The sequence below is a fragment of the Protopterus annectens genome, chromosome 9.part0, assembly GCF_019279795.1.
Source record: "Protopterus annectens isolate FY-2018-M chromosome 9.part0, PAN1.0, whole genome shotgun sequence".
Lineage (NCBI taxonomy): Eukaryota > Metazoa > Chordata > Ceratodontiformes > Protopteridae > Protopterus > Protopterus annectens.
The window spans coordinates 852912735-852935331 of record NC_056743.1 but is presented as its reverse complement, the minus strand read 5'-3'; the positions used below and the strand labels follow the sequence as shown (position 1 = coordinate 852935331).

The following is a 22597-nucleotide window of genomic DNA, read 5'->3' as shown; positions in this document are numbered from 1 at the left end:
CCACCTACTCCTTTAAAGTACTTATTTCTCGGCTCAAATTATGGAACACACAGACTACCGTGAACGCAGAGTAAAATAAGTCATCGACATGTGAATTCGCACTAAAGCCTAATTATTCAAAGCAACAAAGTGACATTACAGTTACAGTCTTGGCTTATTCCAAATCACTACTGCTATACACGGATATAAATCAAGACTAAAATGGGAGTAACATTAAGCTACACAACACACTAGTTTACCTCAGTCCAAAAATAGAATAGCACTAAAGGCCTGCAATCAATAAACACCCAAACATTCCTCCTCATGTGCCAGAGGGATTGCAATCACCATTTTCTAATGTTAATAATGCCAGTTTTTAATTTACAGTAGCGAGTCAATTATCAAAAATGTCAATTATCCGAACGTAGTCTTCCAAAGTTTTTGGGTAGGAAAAAAAAAATTGAAGTCTGAATATCTAAACATTATACATATTCTCTTGCGATTGTGTTTTTTTTTTTTTTTTTTTTGAGCTTGTAGCCCCACTTGTGTGTGAAAAATATTTACTGTCCCCGAGAACCACAATTGTTGAAAAAGCATGCAGGAAAAAGATTTTTTGCAGTTTTTTTTTTTTTTTTAATCAGACTCAGTGTATGTTTGATTATCTGAACTACCCTAGGTCCCAATTAGTTTGGATAATCGACTCTCTACTGTAATTTAGTTTACATTTGTTTACCGGGAACAGAGGTCCATTTTCAGCAGAGGCCCGGGGAGAAAAGCTCCAGTACAGACAAATTACAGTTTAACAAACATCCAGTAAGAATTCAGACAAAAAAAAATAAGTTAAACATTTGGGAGTTACTACACTGATAGCAAATAACAGGTACATTAAATGGAAACAAAGTTTTTTTTGTTTCCCCTCAAAGCATTATGAGTAAAATACAGTTTAAAGGATCCAGTTTTTTTTTTTTTTTTTTGTATGTGAAGTACATTAGTTGGCAAGAAGGCTAAGGGAAGTCTATCCCTTCCCTATTTTAAAACGTAAGCCAAAGTATCCTTGAGCAAAACAAAGCAGCAGCCAATAACCAAGTTGAAACTCCAAAGGACACACCACGAGAAGTGAGAATAAAAACACTGTCTTTTATTCCAAACAGCACATAGAACAAGAAAAAGATGAGCGCTTTCGTGTGCGCTATGCACGCTTCATCAGATCTAATTAAACAGATACAACTTTTCTTATATATTAGATGTCGACCAATAAAAAGCACATATCAATTTAGGCAACCTAATTCAATTATAGTAATTAATTCATCAATTAACAATTTACAATGTCCCTATAGAGAATATTGTGTAGCCTAATACTTCAGCTCAACCAGAGCTCTGGTATCTTGCAATCTCACCTAGAGAGCTAAAACTATAATGGATACACATTGATTTGTTGCAGTCATTCAACTTAGGTGCCATAATTCAATATCAATAAAAACGCACATTCCATAAAGGTCACTTGTTATTGATGGCTATTGTTAAAACTGATCTAAAAAGAAGAAAGAAATATAACTAGTCATTCACTCTCCTTTTCAACAGTTTCCGCAGCAACCCGTCCTGGATAATGCAAACGACAAGAGGTAGAATGTTGATTATTAATGCATAAAAATTCTCCATGAAGAGAAGTGTAACTCTAAGGGCACTGTAAAGTATGAAGTTCAAAGACACACATAAGAGCATAATCCATAAATATGCAACTATACTGATCTATGCTACCTAATATAACTTGTATTAACTCAATTAAAGTAATACTGCTAAGTAAAAATACCATAGCGAGACTGTCAAGACGTCACGCAAAAAACAAAATACAACAATGCGCATTAGATCTAAATAGAAATGCATAATATAAGACAAAACATATAAAAAGCTTGTAAAAAACATGTAAAATATAAATAAACAAATGTTTGCTCATAGCATCTGAATCTTAAAATAAGCACAAGTAATCAAGAAATAAATATAAGTATTCAAAACTAGTTGATCACTTGTGTAACATCCTATATGGAGCTAACTAGCGTATTGCACCACTTTAAATACAAGTACTCAAAACACATGAAGCACAAGCGCATATGATATCATTATTCGCAAATATAAAGTATAAACAAAGCCTGATGATAACAATTGAGATGTATACAATTAAAAATATATAACAATAGTTGCGTTAATGAATAGTATATCTCCACCATCAATGCATGTGAATATACTAAGTTATTCTTGGAGAAAATTCCATATATAATAATCAAGTTGTGTAACTAGTTTACGATTTATCATAAATAAAGAAAAAATATATGTATATATGAAATAATATGAAATAACATGTGGACACTTAAATACATTAAGTTAATGTTAGTCAAAATATGCAAATTACAATGCCACAATGGTCATCCAAAAAACATAACATGTGTATATATATTGAGCTTATTTGCAAACTCTAACTGTATACAATAAAAATGTACACTAAAATATTATTGTAAATATATATTATAAAATATGATAAAAATGTTAATCACATTCAATTCTTAGGACCCAGTTTTATATATCTGTTCTCATAGATAAACGATATCCCTTTAAATACATTGGTGGACACCAGGAATAATGGGTTCATATAAGAATAAAATAAAATATGAATATAAACTAAAAGTATTGTGACCACTGAATCAATTCTGATGTATTACATTACTTCATCATACAAATCCTGAGTTCCTTATTAATATAAACTGAATAAAAATATAAACATAAAAATAAAGATGAATATATATGTATATATCTAAGAACGATGAATCCATGCACAAACAACTCGAAATTGAGGGATATGCAAAACAGGTATTAGGCACTACAAAGGTTAATAAATATGATAATGAAATATCTGCTCTATGAATCACTATGAAACTAATTTTTATAAATAAATGAATAGTTCTATGAATAACCCTATTATTTCATATATTCTAGGGATCAGGGCAAAATGTTAGGCAGAATATGTGTATAGATAAATCAAAGTTTCTAAACTTGCAGAATATGTGTATAGATAAATCAAAGTTTCTAAACTTACATATTAAATAGCCTAAATATATTACCTCTGTTTTATAATCGGTTTCAGTGAAATATAATTGTTGATCCCAGGATCCCTATGTGCCCCAGTCTTAAATATCCAATTCAATTCTAACTTTGCTAAATGGTTGGTGTTGTCCCCCCTTCCCTATTTTACTATTGTCAATTACAAATTCCATCAATAATGCATAAAGTTCAACGAATAAGTTAACTCTCCTCTCTGTACATAACTGTATATACCCTGTCCAGCATCTAACAAACAAGGCTAGGGTTGAATTGAACTTCTAGGGCTCAGCCCATTTACCTTTAAAATGAAAATAAACCCAATAGTATAAAATGTTTTAAAACACATTTGGTTAAGTACTGTGAAAAGGTCTACTATACTATAGCAATTACATTGTGGAAAATTTGCAACCGAAACCATTTGCAAAACACACCTACCTACAAACTGCAACTTTTAGCAGTAAAATTTAAGAAACAAATAATGATGAGTTACTTTGCAAAAGAAACTCTAGAAATATAGCAGAGTCCCAAAAATAACAGTTTTCTTTTGATAACCTTTGTCAATGCCATATTTCTTTGCAACACGTATACTTCAGTTTTACATAGATTCCTATTAAAAGGTTGAATACTCAAATGTTTTAATCACAAAATATCAATCCCAAAAAACAGGTACTTTTCTGTTATCGGGACAACAGTTCTAACACACTAGCATGTGCACACAGTGATCGCACAGCTGTTAGCCCTGAAGCGGTTGTTTTGAAAGAGAAAGAAACAGACGTTAATGTGCTGCAGTGTTTGTCTGGTTTGACAGAACTAACAACAGTAGCAGTACTAGACACTTTACATTTGCAGAGATCATTTCAGAAGTTTGTTTTATTAAACAACTTTCTTGTATAGTTTATGTTGAATTAAAGGAACTGGAAAAGCACTTGGTGTGCATTTATTTAGTTGGCAAGTCTCACTTGTCTGAAGTGGCCCCCATTTCTCTATCACCCGAGATCTTTGGTTAACCAACTTACGCGTAGTCGATCACAGATTAGAGAGAGACAAAAGGAGATTGTAAAATAATCATTTCACAATGCATTTACTTTGAATAAAGGCAGTACTCAATCCACTTACAAAGAGCGGGTGGTCTTGAGGAGTCTATAAAACAGAGCACATTAAAAGTACATTTCCATGCCGTGTTCTTAACTTTTGGTGCCATAGCTCAAGCAATGCACTCCAGACATTTAAGAGCATTATGGAGAAGGAACTTTTTTGTGAGTGTTAACTGAATAGCAAGCACACACTAACAATGACACCAGGGAAGCATGGGGTCCACTGCAAAAGTACACGTTTGACAACAAAAATTGAGATAAGAGCGCTATAGAGCTGTTTATATAGCAGGTATGCACATTCTTGCAGGAAGGTGTAGAACGGTATAAAACCAAAAGTTTGACAGACGATATTAACTACAGGAATGTATTCCTATCATTTCAGAGGATGTCTATATGGTTACCTTGCTTCTGTTCAGACTAGCTGACGGCTTTTTTTTTTTTTTTTGTGACTATCTTCTTTTTATTTCCTCCTATCCTGGCAGCCGATTAGGCAACTCTACACTAGACTGTTTCAAACAAAGCAGACGCGCATCTGAAATGGGAGATTGGGGGGGGGGGGATACCTAAATGTAATGCTTAGCAACACCGTCTTACAGTTCTTACATTTCACTGCATTTTTCCCTGAGAGCGTCTAGACGGGTGCAAACACTGTTTCAGCTTTGGAATATAATAAAAGTACATGATCTGGTATATATCTTCTAAAACACATTTTTAGCACTGCATGGTGTGTCGATAGCCAATCCCTTTAATAAAACTTACACTGTCACATCAAACTTGCAGTATTTTGTTTATATAACAAAGGATTGCATGCCCGATTACTGGCATATACATTGTGTGTCCAAATATATCTGTGTTGCCAAAGGGAATACATTTTCAGAAATGTTCTGCTGCAGTTGTTTGCTCAATCGTATCCTTCCACAAGAAAGGTCAAACTTTGAACTTGACATAAAAACAAGTCTTAATCTGACAGGAAAATAAGTGTGTGTGATGCCCACATCAGCAGCAGCTGTGCGAGCATTGCGAGCTCATGCTAAGATCCAAGCGTTCATTCGAACTGTTGCCCAGATAATGGAAAAGTACCGACAAATACCATAAAACACAAAAACATTTAAATATTTTATGTAAGGGAAGCTCAGTGCACCCCAGTTCCCAGCTACTTATACATACCAACAAAATTCTGCAATTTCGATTTGACATTCTGACCATTCGATCTAATGAATGAAACCCATATATATATATATATATATATATATATTTATATTGTGCGCACAGACAAAAGTTTGCCTACATGAAACCAATGGTTTGTACTTCAGTTTCAGTCACAGAGTGCCCACCGATATGGACACAAGGATGCCAAAGGTCAATGACAAATCGTGTAGTTTGTACTTGTGTCAAACTAAGTCTTTATGATACAGATATTATGGGCATGAGAAGTACTGCATTGTCAAATAATCACCACCCAGTGGAATGGATGACTCCGACATCTAGGGAGGCATACTGACAAATCTGGGATACCCAAACATGAAGCTAAGGTGCCCCAAGAACATCTTGTTGGATAGTATGAGCTCAACTCCCACCTCCATGAAAAGCTTCCCCATATACCAGAGGACATAGACAATGAGCCTGAATAGACCCAATTCAAGACTGCAGTAAGTGGCAGTAAGGCTCAGGGCCAAAAGTAACCCCAGGACCTGTTGATGAACACCAAACAATGTGAGAAGCCATAAGATTAAACAAAGCAGCACTGCATACAATGCTTGCAGGGAGAATCTCTGGATCTGATAAACCACAAACGCAGAAACTGCAGTAGTTTCTTAAATGAAAGCACAGGAGTCAGAGAATTTTGGCAAGGCCATGGAAAAGGAATTCTTCATAACTTTGAAGAAGATCTGACAAGCCAAATGACAACTTAAAAGGGTGGGGTAGGATATTGCCCATGCTTTTCTCAACAAGGAGGAATAGAATGTCACAAGTAACGCCAAATGTATAGTGGAAATGGATTCATCTCTGTAGATGAAAAATCACTGCAGTGATTAAACAGCTCCACTATGGCAAGACTGCAATGGGGATAACGCTTCTTAGAAAATAATGAAGATAATGAAAACACACAGTTAATATAAAATGTTTAAATGGTGTGTGGAACTTACATTACAAATGGTTATCTGGGAGTAGAGACACTATGTTAAAAAAATAAATAAAACACCAAGGTGTATTGTAATTATAAAAGGATTAACCTCTTTAGCCTTTCACAGAAAGCTTACACCAAGGTGTTAGAAAGGAAACCAAAGTCCAACAATCCAGCATCTGATTCAGATGTCAGTTCTTTCCTGACTATGAACTATGGGTTAACTCTGTCCTTGGAGAGGTGAAACGGGGAAGATAACCTGCCCCCACTGCCTACCTACTTTGTAAACAAATATCCAGGAAAGCCAAACAGGAGGTGCTACAAAATATGGGATTCCAGGGTCACTACTACATACTACTATGACACAGTATTTATGGAGTACGAGCTGTGTCCACATTCATGCTTCAAGTTTTATTTTATTCAACCCTCCCCTTAGACGATGCTGTAAAGGAATTTAATATAACTTTCCTAAATATACTAAATATACCTTGCACTCCCTAGGAGGAGGAAACTAAGAACAAATAATGCAATTTGCCTATCCAAATAAAGAATATTAAATGCAGGATAGAGAAAAAGCATAGAGAAAGTGGCAAAAATATAAAATCACAATTTCTTGAAAACTTCAGAATGCTCTGTAAAAGGATTAAAAAGCAAATAAAGAAAAAAAAACTGTAGTACAACAACCTTCAGAATAGTGAAACACAAACCTAAAAAATACTGGTGAGCCATTAAAGAAATCTTACATCCCAGCCAAAAATTCATCTTTAACGTCTCTCTCAGTAACTCACCACCTGAAACTGCAATAGAAATGAACTTTTAATTTCATGGATACTATAGCATCCCTAACCAAGGATTCCCCAACATCCAAATCCAACCCTGCCCAACAACCATATATCACCACATCCACTTTCATCTTCAAACCTGTACCCATATCCTATATAAAACTACTTAAATACAAACTGTGTGCTCTATTTCAGCTTATAGCCTTCCAAGTGATTATCTTAAAATAGCAACCAATAACATTTATTTTATTTATTTATTTTATTTTACATTTGTTGACCGGGACAGTCTGACTGGATGCATGTCCATTTTCAGCGGAGGCCCGGGGAGAAAAGCTCCAAGGGTAAGCAGATACAGCATTACATAATACCAGCATTACATATTACAAACAGACTATTTACAGAGATTGCATAAGTAAGCAAGTTAAACAAGTTCCACAGGTTACAGTTAATCCTGAGCACAAATCAGGATTAAATTAAAATTACACAGTAAACTGGTTAGCAGATTTTTTACACATTCTAGAAAGAGTTAGCCAGGCTTGATACATTGACATAGCCAGTTAAGTGACAAATGTTGTTTGAGTCTAGTTTTAAATTGACCTAAGGTGGAAAGTAAGGTAATATCAGCTGGAAGAGAGTTCCAGGATCTACTTACAGAGTTTGCAAATTGAGAATCACCAGCTGTTTTATTAATTTTGCTAGTCTGAATTAGTAGTTTGTTAGAGGATCGAAGTGGTCTAGGATTGTTATAGGGGAGTGATAATATTTTTAAGTGCAGGAGCATTGTCCGGATTAGAGAGGATTTTATAGGCCATAATCAGTTGGTTATACTGGATTAGGCTGGGCAGTTCAAGCCACCCAAGCTGATTTAGATTAATGCTATGATGTGTCCTAAAAGGCAGCCTATTGAGAATGCTATCCTAACTCAATCCTTATAAATGGGTCAATCCAGGAAATCAGACTTTTCTTTTCCAAACAGAAGGAACAAGTCACACATCATCCCTCTACACAAAAGAAAGAGGGTCAACAGACATTTCTACCTTTAGACCTATAGCAATCGTATCCCCCTCCAAAATACTTAAAAACTATCTCCTGCAGGAAGAACTCCTATCCCTCCACACAATTCAGCTTCCATCCCCCCTACAATACTTACATTGTACTTCTAACCTTCAGAGATACTGTTCAAAGCTAGTGATAACAGTAAGTCTTCTTCCTGTGACTGTCTAAAGCCTTTGACACAGCTTGTCATAGCAAACTTCTACTTCAAATGTCCAAATAGGTACTCAGCCCAAAATCTACCTGTCCAACAGGTATCAAGTCAGTCGGCATTCCTCCTCTCCATACCTCCAAGTCATTACCAGTGTGTGTCACAAGGCTCTGTCCTTGGCTTATTCCTCTTCAGCATTCTCAATAATACCCTCCACACATCAGGCCTCACTAATACAATATAGAGATAACTCCACACTTATACACACATCCAAAAAACTACTCTGGAAGGTTCAACAACTACTGAAACATAACTTTGTTAAAAAAAAAAAAAACTTAATATGCTTTACAGAGCCAAAAATTCTCTCACCATCACAAGTACATTTGCCAATACTTACCTCCCCCATTACTACTTTAAGGCACTCTCATCCTTACTAACCTCCAAGCTTCACAAAAAAAAAAAAAAAAAACTTGAACAATGTTAACTGGTTAAATTGACAGGAAATACCCTTTCGGAACCCACCACTCCATAACACTAAAAAGCCTAAATTTGTTAAACTATCCATCAACCAATACAGCTTCTTACTACTTAAAAAATTACTGAACCACCTCCTTGTCCAGCACTAAATACCATGATACACAACTATGTTCCCAGTCAGTCATTATGCTCCAGTGACCAAAAACTCCTCTCTGTCTGCAAATCTATTAAATCTGCAGGGCAAAGTCTGTACTCCTAGCATATTGCCAAGGCTTGGCACTCCTTACTTGTAACCATCAGGTCAATAGCCTCCTTCCGATCCTTTAAAGCCATTCCTAGCCAAAATCTGTCTCTGCTCTTGCTCAGCCCCAAAATAGACTATATCCCTAATTATGAACAAGTCCCTATTCATACCTCCTTATTTTCCCTTCAAGTCACTTCCTTACTCTCTAGTCTTTACATGTGCCACACCCCCCCATTTCATGTTGTAATTCCTGTTAGTGTTATACTAACTTACCTTTAATTTCTCTTGATATTAAATCATTGTCATACAAGCTGCATCTTTTCTTAACTAGTTTTCACATTGGATCTAAAATATGGTACAATATAAAATGTAGATATTTTTGAAGACTGTAAAATTGTTCTTAAAATGTTTGAAATAATTCAGAACCTCTCTGCCAGGGCCTCCACTGAAAATAGACACCTACCCAGTTGAACTTTCCTGGTGATCAAATGTCAATAAATCAAATGATCAATCAGGTAAGCTCAATAGGCGCAAATATACTTTTTAAGAGACGAAAAAGTAATGTTCGGTTATATGACCTGCTCAGAGTCGCACAGTACTGTAATCTGATCAGAGTTGCTATACATAATTAGCAGTGGCAGTTGCCCCCTCCACAGCATATATTTTAACTTGTATTTTTGTTCTTTTGGGAATCAATCTTTGGGATTGATATTTTGATTAAAAGAAGCAATTTATTAACATTTCAGTGCGTTAACACTCACACAGTCAGTGATGCATAGTCAATGTTGGTGTAAGACTAAATGAATAGTCCCATCTCTGTTCTCAATCTTTTATGACTCTTGAGAGGATATCTATGCCTTGCCTACAGAGCCATTAGGGGATCCAGCTATCTTGGATCTTCTTTATCTTCATAAGTCTAATGCACCAAATATCTCGCCCAGCATATAAAAGAAAAAAAAATGGAGCGAGTTTTATCATACTGTACTTTCCCTACATCTGGAACAGACTGCCCCCTGAGGGTTAGGCAGTGTGATACACCATCATTTAAGCAGAATCCAAATAATTGGATGGGTATGCACAAATTCACTGTTGGATTGATTAATCTGTTCCTCCCCTGGAAAAAAAGGGGTGCAAGTATGGGTACTACCAAACTCCAATTAGTAACATGATTCAAGTGCCTTATGGTTTACACAAGAGCAGAGCTGGAGTCTAGAGACTAACTTGGAAACACGAGAACTGCATCTTTATGGTTTGGAGATAACATTGCCTCTGCCTCAAATGGTCGATTTCCACTGTGGACTAGAGCAATTCACTACCAAATGTGTAAAATCAGTACCTCCGTGTCAGCAGTCACAGTTTTCTTAGAAAGAAAAATAGATAGCTTTTTGCAGGTGAGTAAAAACAAAACAGTAAACTCTACATTTAAAGGGTAGCATTCATGTCAGAGCACTGAAGACAACAGGCACATTGTCAGCATTTCTATACTTCATGCTTTCAACCAGACTAATTATTTTTTCTTCCTAAGCTGCCTTTAAGAACTATTATTACACATACAGCCCTTCCAGTGCACTCTGCTCAGAGAGATAACAGCAACCTTATAATACATAAACTATGCTAGTGCTACTCATCCAACATTTGTTACCAGCCATCAGATAAGCTTCCAACCTGCTTCACCATGTCCCAAATAACAGTTTCACTCCCCCAAAGAATTTAAAGAGGAAGTAAGGACCAAAGGGCCTGCTGAAGCTCCTTGTCTATGATCCAGGCACAAAACTGAATTAGCATGTGTTGTCAAAATATTTGCAACTTAAAACCCAAGGAATAATCAAGAATAAAACATTTGTTCCATCATTCTCCCATCCCACTTTAAAGAAAAGCTAAAACTTAATCTTCTTAACTCCAAGATTTGTCCTTGTCAAGCCCCAACTTAAGCTCACCTCACCCCTACTATTTTTACCTTTTATGTTCCTCCCCTTACAGCTAAGTACTCCTCTACTGTGGATACTTAAACTCTAAAAGCAATACTAAAGGACTAAATTTAGAGTTGTACATATTGTAAATATACTGTTACACTGTAAAATATATGTGCTTGCATTTTCTGCTTTTTGTGTTTCTGACTTATATATAACCGATACTTATCATACTTTTGAATCAAATATTTGATTATCTGTAAACTATCGTTGTATGGAGCTTTTCAACTCGGGTCTCCACTGAAAATGGGACACAAGCCCAGTTGGACCAACCCAGTTAATAAATAAAAAAATAAATAATCAAAAATTGCACACACATGACTAAACCAATGTGTAGCTTATTTATTTAAAAAAGAAAATCACAACAGCAACTAAAAATTATGCATTTTATTTATTTCCTTTTAACAGCGATTGCTGAAAAGGGACACCTTGCCTAATCACGCTAAGTCAGAGAGAGAAAAACTCCCAAATATAAACATGGCGCAGCATACAATATAAATAAATGCTGTACAGCATAACATACAATGTAAATAGACAAAATTATTACTGTTTTTATTTATATATTACATAATAGCAACTGTACAATACACATTCAAGCAATATAAGCAGATATGTTAAGAAAGCGGAAGGGGTAAGGCTAAGGTACAGTCTCGATGCTTAGAGAAAGTATAGTAAGCCGTTGTCTTCTTTCGGCTGCTCCCATTAGGGGTCGCCACAGCAGATCATCAGTTTCCATTTCTTCTTGTCCTCTGCATCTTGCTCTGTCACACCAATGGTGTCCTCTCTCACCACATCCATAAACCTTATCTTAGGCCTTCCTCTTGCCCTGTTACCGGACAGCGTCACCCTTAGCATCTTTTTCCCCAATATACTCTCCATCCCTCCTCAGCATATGTCCAAACCAACATAATCTTGCCGCTCTGGCTTTGTCTCCAAACCTTCCAAACCTTCCAACCAGGGCTGACCCTGTAATATACTTATTCCTAATCCTGTCCACCCTCATCACACCCAGTTCAAATCTTAACATCTTTAACTCTGCCACATCCAGCTCTGACTCCTGCCTTTTTGTCAATGTCACTATCTCCAACCCATAACACATAGCTGGTCTCACTACCCTCTTGTAGACCTTCCCTTTCACTCTTCCTGGTACTAGTCTGTCACAAATCACTCCTAACACTCTTCTCCACCCACTCCATCCTGCCTGTACTCTCTTCTTCACTTATCTTCCACACTCACCCTTACTCTGAACTGTTGATCCCAAGTATTTAAACTCATCCACCTTCGCCACCTCTACTCCCTGCATCCTCACCATTCCTCTATCCTCCCTCTCACTCACACACACATATATTCTGCGTTAATCCTGCTGACCTTCATTCCTCTTCCCTCTAGAGCATATCTCCACCTCTCCAGGGTCTCCTCTACCTGTTCCCTACTCTCACTACAAATCAATGTCACATGCAAACATCATAGTCCACAGGGACTCCTGTCTCATCTCGTCTGTCAATCTGTCCATCAACACTGCAAATAAGAAAGGGCTCAGAGCTGATCCTTGATGCAATCCCACCTCCTCCTTGATGCAATCCCACCTCCACCTTAAACACATCCATCACTCCCACCGCAGACCTCTCCTCTGTCACACTACCCTCAGACATATCCTGTACCACTCTAAAATACTTCTCCGACACTCCTGACTTCCTCATACAATACCACAACTCCTCTCTAGGCACCCTGTCATATGCTTTCTCTTCGCCCACAAAGACACAGTGAAACTCCTTCTGACCTTCTCTGTACTTCATTAACACTCTCAGAGCAAACAAACCACTGGGGATGCACAAGCCAGTGCATTTCTTTGTGGCGGTCCCAAGCCCGGATAAATGGGGAGGGTTGCATCAGGAAGGGCATTCGGCGTACAATTTTGCCAAATCATACATGCATGCGGACAACAGTACAGAGAAAGTATAGTAAGTGATATAAAAAAATGAGAAAGTATTTGTGCAGTTAGGTGGAATTCACTGGACAAGCTTAGGGTAACACAAGATTGTCTTCTCATAACTTTTCATACCCCCAGAGTAGAAGAGGAAGCAAAAAAAAAAAAAAAAATACAGGAATGAAAGTTAAAAATTTGAGAAAGCAATATCAAGTATTGACAAAGCATGTGTGTAGCAGAGATCATTGTTCACGTGTATATTGAGATGAGCACTGGTTGATGAAAACATAATATCAATATAGAAACGTCAATTAATACAGGCAATGTCTCCCTGAACTTTAAAGCTGCACCTCAAAAAAAGATAAATTCACAAATAGATAACACTCATGGTGAAGCATTTCTAATAAGCTTCCGAAACATACATATTTTACCTAAATATCACCATCCAGCTATTTAAAGAAAATATCTACATGATCACATGGAATCTTGCAGACAGTAAAGTAGACCAACACATAATTTACAAATATGTCACCCGCATATTGTTAGCATTTACCCTAGATCTTTTGCCATGTTTTTTTCTTTAAAGTTGTATCGGGCCTCCGCTGAAAACAGGCTCTGTGGAACCTAGTCGGACTTTCCCGGTCAACAAATGTTAAGTAAATAAATAAAAATAAATAAGTTAACAGTCATTCAGATAAGAATAGGATTCTGAGTATTTGGTTTCACAAGAGAGTTCCCGTGTTGGTTATTAACACTGCAGTAAAACGACACTTGTGAGATGCCTCACGTCAGAAAGTTGACCAATACACCGATTAGAAAACAACCACTTTTCATATTTACCTCTCGGTAGAGTCCAACAGAGGTGTACTTAACCAGAGATTTAGTAATCAGCAAAAGTATACAACAAGCAGGCATACATTTATTGTGTAAACTATCTTTCAGTGCTTTTCTACTCTTGTTCTGAAAACAGCTGTATTTAAGTTGCTACACTAAACTCATATTTCCAAGGATTACTTACTGTTGCAGTTTACAAATTGCCGTTTACAACGTGACGATACCTATATATCTTCTAAATTGTTGATATTTACAGTACTCTACCACTCCCGCTTGCCAGTTCAAATTTTGAAACGCGTACTGACGCGTCCTATAGGTTTAAACGTCATAACGCCCTCTCTGCCCGTACGGTATCGCCATGTTGAAAAGGCAGAACTTGCAATCGTCATCTATCTGGATAGATTAATTTTTGTTTCTTATTATTTTTCCGTTTCATATTAAATAAATGATTTTTTTTTTCTGGTAAATTACTGCGGATTATAAGCAGCCAGTAATACCCGACTTTTGAGTTTCGTACTTATCGTTCAAAAATGTACGTTGATGGAACAGATGTAGTTCTATTAACTTTTTAATGTGAAGTGGACTCAGTGTAGTACCTCGCAGGAAGTATGTCCCTGAGCGCTCTATACGTTTGGTCTCTTGCAGAAGTTTGTAAGTGTGCTGATGAAGTCGTTTGATTCTGTAATTTCTTGACGGGCAGATTTAAGGGAAATCGCTTGTGAACGTAAATCAAACTTGCTTTTTATGATTATTATGAAGGCATTGTATTAGAAAAGTACCTCGCAGTTGACGTGGTACGGAAGAGACTGCAATCACCCCCCCCCCCCCGCAAATTAAATATACCAACTGTGAGATACCTTGAAGAAAAGGGCAAACTACGGTTATATTATACTTAAGAAACACGCGTGAGTGGGCGTGGCCTGTGTGATTTACCGACACAAGCCAGAGTTTCCATATGCAAACATGCCATGATTGACACGGAATGCAGAATTGCCCATGACATCATGCGTACATTACATTCCAGAGCAGCTGAAATTCTAGTGTAGTAATCGGAGCTGTAAAACACGGCATTCAGAATTAAAGAATGTAATTTTTCCTTGCGGCAGAACTATTTCTTATAATAATAGGAATTTTTATCAATGTAATGTAAAATAACTGGCAAGTGATTTATTAAGGTTAGTGAAATGTTAACATATGGTATGGGTAAATGCAGTCTGCTTTTTTTCACGTTTACTGTGTAACATACGGGTGAATGCAGTCTGTTTTATTCATTTTTACTTACATCTGGGTATTATGCTTTCTTCTTGTGTTATGCATTAAACTGCTAAAGTAACGCAATGGTTGTCATCTGTACTTTTGTGTGTATAGCGAGTAGTACATAATGGCTTGACTAACTCGTTTATTGATGTGTAGCTAAAGTGTAAGTGCTTCACAACTGTCTTTCCAGTGTTTTGCTGCTCAGAAGCTTAGAAGGTAAGTCTGTGGTTTCCTATATCCACTGTACTGTTTTTTTGTTTTTTGGGGTTTTTTTTGCATTAATGACCTGATTTAGGGCAACATTACATTAGTCATGACCTATTAGATGTAGAACATTATAGCAGTGGGTTGCTGGTGAGTTTGCAAAACTCTTATCTGCACTACTTACACATTGCTACAATACACCTCTTAACCTAAACGTGTTTCTAAGCTGTCATGTTTTAACAGCAGGGTCAGTAACTGTACAAATGATCACAGTCATGCTTGCCATCATGGAGTGTGCTTTTTAATGCCCCCCCCCCCCAAAAAAAAACTGTACTAAAAAAAACATTGCTTAATTAGTAAGTAGAAACTAGTACATTGTACAATGTACCAAAAGTAAACGAGAAAAGGTCTTAAGGGCATATGAATATGTCAACAATGAGTGCTTTGGAATGTGGTTGCGATAATACGTAAGTACCCTAAGTTCTTATACTTTGTACACTTTGTCCCAAAAGTAAAAAGCCTAGCACGTCACTTTATTTCATATTTGTAGCCAGCATGGTATTAGTTAAGCCTCGGCCATCACTTTATTTCACAGCATGATATTATTTAAGCGTAGTCCGTCACTTTATTTCAAAGCATTGTATTATTTCAGCATAGACCATCACTTTATTTCACATTTGTAGCCAGCATGGTATTATTTAACATTGCTACATTACACCTCTTAACCTAAGTTCTTATACTTGGTACGCTTTGTCCCAACAGTAAAAAGCCTAGCCTGTCACTTTATTTCACATTTGTAGCCAGCATGCTATTGTTTAAATAATTAATATTGAGTTATTTTGAGGATCATTAAAGTAAGGATACAGTTTGCAACTGCTTCAGCACACTTTGAATATTCATGGAGAAAAACATTTAGAACGTGGGAGGTGGAAAAACAAGGCCGTGAAGCTATGTGTCAGGGAGGCTTTGGGCGGGGTTTGCTACTGCACATCTGGTGGGTTTGCAAAAGTAAAAATAACCCAAACTACAAGTAGACCAGGAATATTACTTTATTTTCACCAATTGTTGGATGGTGGGTGAGGTTTGGGCTGGACGTACGACTGCAGTTACTTTCAAATTCTTAAGAATTTCATAAGCACTGTGCCTGGGAAGAGTTTGCGACTGCAAACCACTCTCAACCTTCCATCTCCAAAATGTATAAAACTCGTACCTCTCAGCCTCAGCTCAACAACTCTGTGCTTTGTTGTACTGTCTTAACCCATCAGTCGTTTCGCATGGGAATGGGTGTAGCTAGAGTGACTTGCCTACTGGCTGTGATGTAGACTGCAAGTAATGCATGATTGACATGCCATTTAGAATTGTATCTGACATAATGAATATTCATTAACTAATTGTTTTTACTCTCTTTCTCAATGTAATACGATCTCGGAGTTGGTATACTTAAGTAGGGGAGTGTGGGGGAGTCATGTGGGGGTGCAAAAGCAAAGAGAAAAAGTTAAGATTTGCATGTGTGCATGTTGGGAGCAAGTTGGGAGCTATTATTAACTCCCCAAGTGATATTGACATCCTACAGAAAGGCCTCACTGAGACCAGTGACTGGTGTCAGAACCATGGTCTTAAGCTCAATGCCAAAAAATGTGTCGTCATCCCCCTTGGGGAAAAACCCGGTTCCTTTGAATTACCACAACGATGGTAGTCCACTGAACACAGAAGGCATTATAAGAGATTTGGGAACACAGGTTGACCACCCACCACATTGCCACTGTGGTCACAAAGTCCTTCTATTTGGCACATCTCATTACTAAGGTTTTGTATCTAGGAAGAAAGAGGTCATTGTCTCCCTCTACTCTTCCCTCATTAGGCCAATCATCGAGTACAGTGCCCCATTTGGCATGTACCTCACTGAAAAAAGTTAAAGAAATAATGAGCACACTGTTCCCAGCCAACATACACCTCTGAAGTTTGACTGTTAGGAAAATTAAAGAAATAATGACCACAGTATCCCTTGCTCATAGAAAAACTATATCAATCTCTGTGCCCACCTCTGACCAGGGTCAGTTTTATACTTGCTGGAGCCTTACTAAGCCAGTTATACAGCAAGGAATGGCAGCCCCCAGAAGTTGTGAGGTTCTAGATGTTCTAATTTGTACAGTAAACGAGCATGCTAAAAACAAAGGAATAGTTAATATACCATAGGAAAAAAAATAATTTGTGAAGGTAGTCAACAGAAACCACTATGTACAATATTTACATAAAGTAGCAACATTTTAGGAGTTAGAGAAGAGTAGTGCTGTGAGGTGTTCTATTAGTTGTGCCCAAAAGAATTGTTTTTAGACTACAGTTGAATGCAATTAGAAAACCCAAGTGAAACTGCTGTATAGTGATAAAGGGGTTGTCATTCGTAGGTGAGCAAGATAAAACTGCATATTTTTATTAAATAGTCTTTGCTGGTCTGTGAATTTTACTTGATGCTTAAGCAAGAAGAGAAAGAGAGTATTTTACTGTAGCTGAAAGATGTTTTCTGCCAATAGCATTCTTTCTTTTAGAACTGAGGAATTAAGATTTCGTGCCATCCAAAGAGGATGGAGTCAATTTTAGCATTTAACTGTGATATTTAGTGACATATTTAAACTTAAGTCATGAGTTAGCCCTAGAGTGACAGACAAATTTTGCTTTAGAAAATGCATGTCAATTCACATTGTCTTTTTTATCAACTTTATAAGTTAATACAATTAATACGTAAAGTATCCCTAATTTGGGCCCTTTTTGCCCCCTAAATATTTTTGTCTTTAGTTGTTGAGGTAAAAGATTCATAGGTTATTACTTGGCAACTGATTGGGAAGATCATTTATAGCCTAACCAGTACACTTCTCATTACGTATTACCCTTTCCATAAGCAATTGTGGAGTTATACCAGTGCTGTATTCACAGTTAATCATCTGTTGTCAAGGTTCTGTCTGGACAGAGTTAGGCAACTCCACTGTTTAGTATGAAGGGCAAGTCTTTTCCAGGGAAATTTTGTGGGAATATCCTGTTGGCAGGTTCTGTTTATGTTGTAGTAGAGGTTTAGGCCTCTTGCATGGTTGTTTGCAGTGTTACAAGTTTTATGAACATTTAGGCTGTCACACAAAGTGGGAAATTTTGGGACTTGTATGGTAGGCAGAAGGCGACTCCTTAGGAGTCTGTACAAAATAAAGGTGAGGCTTTAAGGCGTTCTGCATAAGTCACAGAACTCAGGCCCTTGATTTTCTTGGTAGTGAAATGTTGAGGCTCTTTCAAGTTGGATCGTGTGTCTCATTGGGAACTTGGCATAAAGAGCATTATATTTCAAATATTGGCCTAATAAGAGAAGATTAGAGAGAGAGGATAGTATTTTTACACCCAGAAGATATACCTTGGCAAGCTTGGAAATAAAATGGCGGCACCTGTGTGGTAGTGGCTGTGTCTGCTCGATCAAGAAATGTGCAGTATTTGTCTTCTTTTCTACAGAAAAAAATAGAAGAAAGCAGTCGCAGCAAAAAACTTACTAGAAATCAGGGAATCAAATGTGGTGCTGTTACTTACACTGAGCACGCTAAGAGGAAAACTGTTACGCTATGGATGTGGTGTATGCTCTAAAATGCCAAGGCAGGACCCTTTATGGCTTTGGAGCCTAAGGTTCTTTGTAGCTAAACTTGTCATGCAGCTGGATGGCCAATCTGTTTTTTACAGAGCCAGAGGGGCCTACAACAATCTCTGCACTCCACAACATTAGTTATCTTATTACAGCATGGCTCAAAGTGCCTAAAACAGATAAAGAGGGCTTCCATAACACATTGGAAGTGGAACAAAAGGAAAAGGTGTGAAAGATCAAGGAAGAGAGGAACAATGGTTGGAATTGCTGCCAGACTGAAAGCAAACCCATTCAGGCCTGCATTACTATCCCTACTCCTAGCAAATGTGTGCTCTCTGGACAGCAAGATGGATTACATAAGATTGGAAATGGCATCACAAAGCAAGGTGAGAAATACTTGCATATTCTTGTTTACAGAAACATGGTTCCATAGTAATATCAATGTCAGTGCAGTGCAACTAGAAGGGCTGAAACACTGTTTTTCTAGCATACAGAGATCATGCACTCAGTGGGAGATCTAGAGAAGGAGGAGTTTGCATATACGTAAACAACAGCTGGTGGAGTAACTGTGAGATTTCCCTTAGCCACTGCTCTGAAAATGCAGAGTTCTTGGCAGTAAGATATAGACCTTTTTATCTTCACTGAGAATTCAATGTTGTCAGTATCATAGTGGCATACATCCCACCAAGTGCAAACACCAAAGAAGCACTAAATACACCGCATAACTCAATATGTGAGCTACAGAATAAAACCCCAGATTTTGCACACATTATTGCAGGAGATTTTAACCAGGCAGATTTGAAATCAGTACTAGCACACAACTATCAATATGTGGATTTTGCAACAAGGGATAATAACATCTTGGAGAAAGTCTACACCAACATAAAGCTGGCATATAAAACTGTTCAACATCTGCACATGGTCAACTCTGACCACATTACTATTATGCTAGTACCAGCACACAAACCTGTAGTAGTCAGAGAAAAACCCACTGTGAAGCAAGTGAAGGTGTGGCCAAATGGACCATTAGAAGCAATCCAGGACTGTGTCGATAACACTAACTGGAGCATATTCAAGGTTCAACAAATTAATTTGGACGAATATGCCAAAATGGTGATGGCATATATTTGCAAATGTGTAGATGATGTCATGACTAGGAAAAATACCGTAATAAAAAGCAATCAGAAACCTTGGATCACAAGCAAAGTATATGAGCTTCTGAGGGAGTGAAATGAGGCATTCAAAACGAATGACAAGAAAGCTCTCAGGGTGGCTAGGGCAAATCTGAAGAGTGGGATAAAGGAAGCAAAGAGGGCCTATGGAAAGAAGGTCTGGAGGCACTTCACTGATACAAGGAGCTCCAGGAGCATGTGGCAGGGCTTAAAAGCTATTACAGAATACAAACCACTATCTGCAAAATGTTGGGGACAGCACAGAATTCCTGGATAGGCTAAACATCTTGTACAGCAGATTTAAGGACAGGAACTGCTCAAAGGCAGTGAAACTTCCAAGTCCACAGGATGAAGTGCTCAGTCTAACCACAGGTGCAGTGAGAAAAACGCTGCGACAGGTGAACCCCAGAAAGGCTGCTTGACTAGACAACATCCTGGGAATGGTGGTAAAGGACTGTGCTGAACAACTGAGCACTATACTCGCGGATATTTTTAACATCTCCCTTGTCCAAGCAAAAACACCCAAATGCTTCAAAAATACAAACATATTACCACTGCCGAAGAAAGCAACTCCCTCAAGCCTGAATGATTACAGACCAGTAGCCCTCACTTTCAGTGTCATGAAGTCTTGAAAGACTGGTCAAAAAACACCTGTCAGCAAAATTACCAGCTGCACTCGAACTACTACAGTTTGCATATCGTGCCAGTTGCTCCACGGTGGATGCCATCTCAGTGGCATTGTATCTCAAATGGCATACCTGGAAAATAAGGAAAGTTACGCTGTGATGCTTTTTATTGACTAGTTCAACATTCAACACAGTTTTCTCACAACAGCTAATTGAGAAACTTGTCCATCTAGGTATCAGTAACCACGTGCAACTGGATACTGGACTTTTTGATCGAAAGACCACAAAAAGTATGTGTGGGCAAGAATTTCTCAAGAAACAACACAGGAGTACCCAAGAGATATGTGTTGAGTCCTCTATTTTTTACCATATTAACTCACGACTATATAGCCAGATTTAATACCAATCAAATCATCAGATTTGCAGATAACACCACAGCCATGGGCCTCATCAGATGAAAGAGCATACAGGGATGAAGTGAATCTACTGAGTGACTGGTGTGTTAGGTACAACCTTGATCTCAACATCACCAAAACCAAGGAGATCATAATAGACTTCAAGAGAACATATCCAGCTCACTCTCTCCACTCATGACTAATGGGGAGAGGGTGGAAATAGTAAGCACAAAATTTCTGGGAGTCCACATTGCAGAGGGCTTACCCTGGTCACTAAACACCAGTCACATAGTCAAGAATGCCCACCAACACCTGCATTTTCTGCAGAGGTTAAGGAAAGCTAATCTACCACCCTCCATCCTTATCACCTTCTACAGAGGTACCATAGAAAGCATTCTAATAAATGTCATGGTGGGTATGGGGACTGTTCAATTGCAAATCAAAAAGCCCTACAGAGGGTGGCGAAAGTTGCTGAGAGAATAATAACAGGTTGCAACGTTCCAGCGGTACATTGTCTTTATAAGGCACATTGCTACAACAGAGCCACAAAAATATCCAGTGATCCTACACTCCCTGCCTTTGGTCTGTTTACAAGCTTGTCATTTGGTAGATGATACCATAGCATGTGCTGTAAAAACAACCAGGTTCAGGAACAGTTTCTTCCCACAGGCAATTAGGTTCTTGAACTCTGGAAGCACTCTCAGGAATGTTAGTCATTGACAAGGTCCTGTGTTGGTTAATCCCTTATGGTGCAGTAGAAATTATGAGATGTTCACTCATAGTTACCTGTTTACAATGTCAATCAAGTGCAGTATTTATCTGCTAACTATTTTAAGTATGCAGTAAGTTGCTAAAAACTGTAGACAGTAATTTATAGTAGTATGCAGTAAAATGACAGTCTGACTTAATGTTATGTATGTTGCATGTGCTATATGTAATTTGTACTTGTGTAATTGTCATCTCAGTATTGAGCTTGATGCGTGCAATTTCGTTTGGGTTACCTTTGTGGAATCCAAATGACAATAAAGTTCACTTTGACTTTGATAGCTATGCCTCTTATGGTACATCTGGATTTTCACCATGTGCTCTGGTTTTCTCACACATTCCAAAGCAGATTGGTGGGAAGACACGTGTGCATCATTCAGTGGACTGGTAAACCAAACAGAATTAGTTCTGCACATTACATCTGTTGCGCTTCGGAAGAGGTTCTGGCTCTCCATCAATCCTAAGATGAAGCAAGTATCAGATGAAGAATGAATGAATAAACAATAGCTAATATTAGAGTTTAACTGTTATGCATGAGTTTATAAAAGACAGTTAATAATAATTAATGTTGTTACAAGGTACAGTGGTAGGGTTGTTGCCTCACAGCAAGAGGTTCTCCTGTTCGATTCTCATCTGGAGTGCCTTCTGTGTGGAGTCTGCATGTCCTCCCTGTGGTCGAGTGGCCTCCGAAAGACATGCGTGAATGGGTGTGCCTTCGCTGAAGGTTGGGTGTCTGGCTGACAACTTGGCACCATAAAAATCTACTGCCAATCATTAGCAGACCGGAGTTCCGCTGTGGTGACCCCTAACCAGGAAAAGCCAAAAAGACAAGTGTA

The 22597-nt window shown here is 37.8% G+C and overlaps 1 protein-coding gene across 3 annotated transcripts in view; it reads right to left on the bottom strand.

The window, feature by feature from the left end:
* KIFC1 (kinesin family member C1) overlaps positions 1 to 14551 on the bottom strand; it is a gene marked incomplete in the record, with an annotated part of 1304428 nt that extends 1289877 nt beyond the window's left edge. For all 3 annotated transcript variants that reach the window (XM_044083556.1, XM_044083558.1, XM_044083557.1), the window contains 1 exon segment: positions 13914 to 14551.
* Positions 14552 to 22597: the final 8046 nt, after the last annotated feature.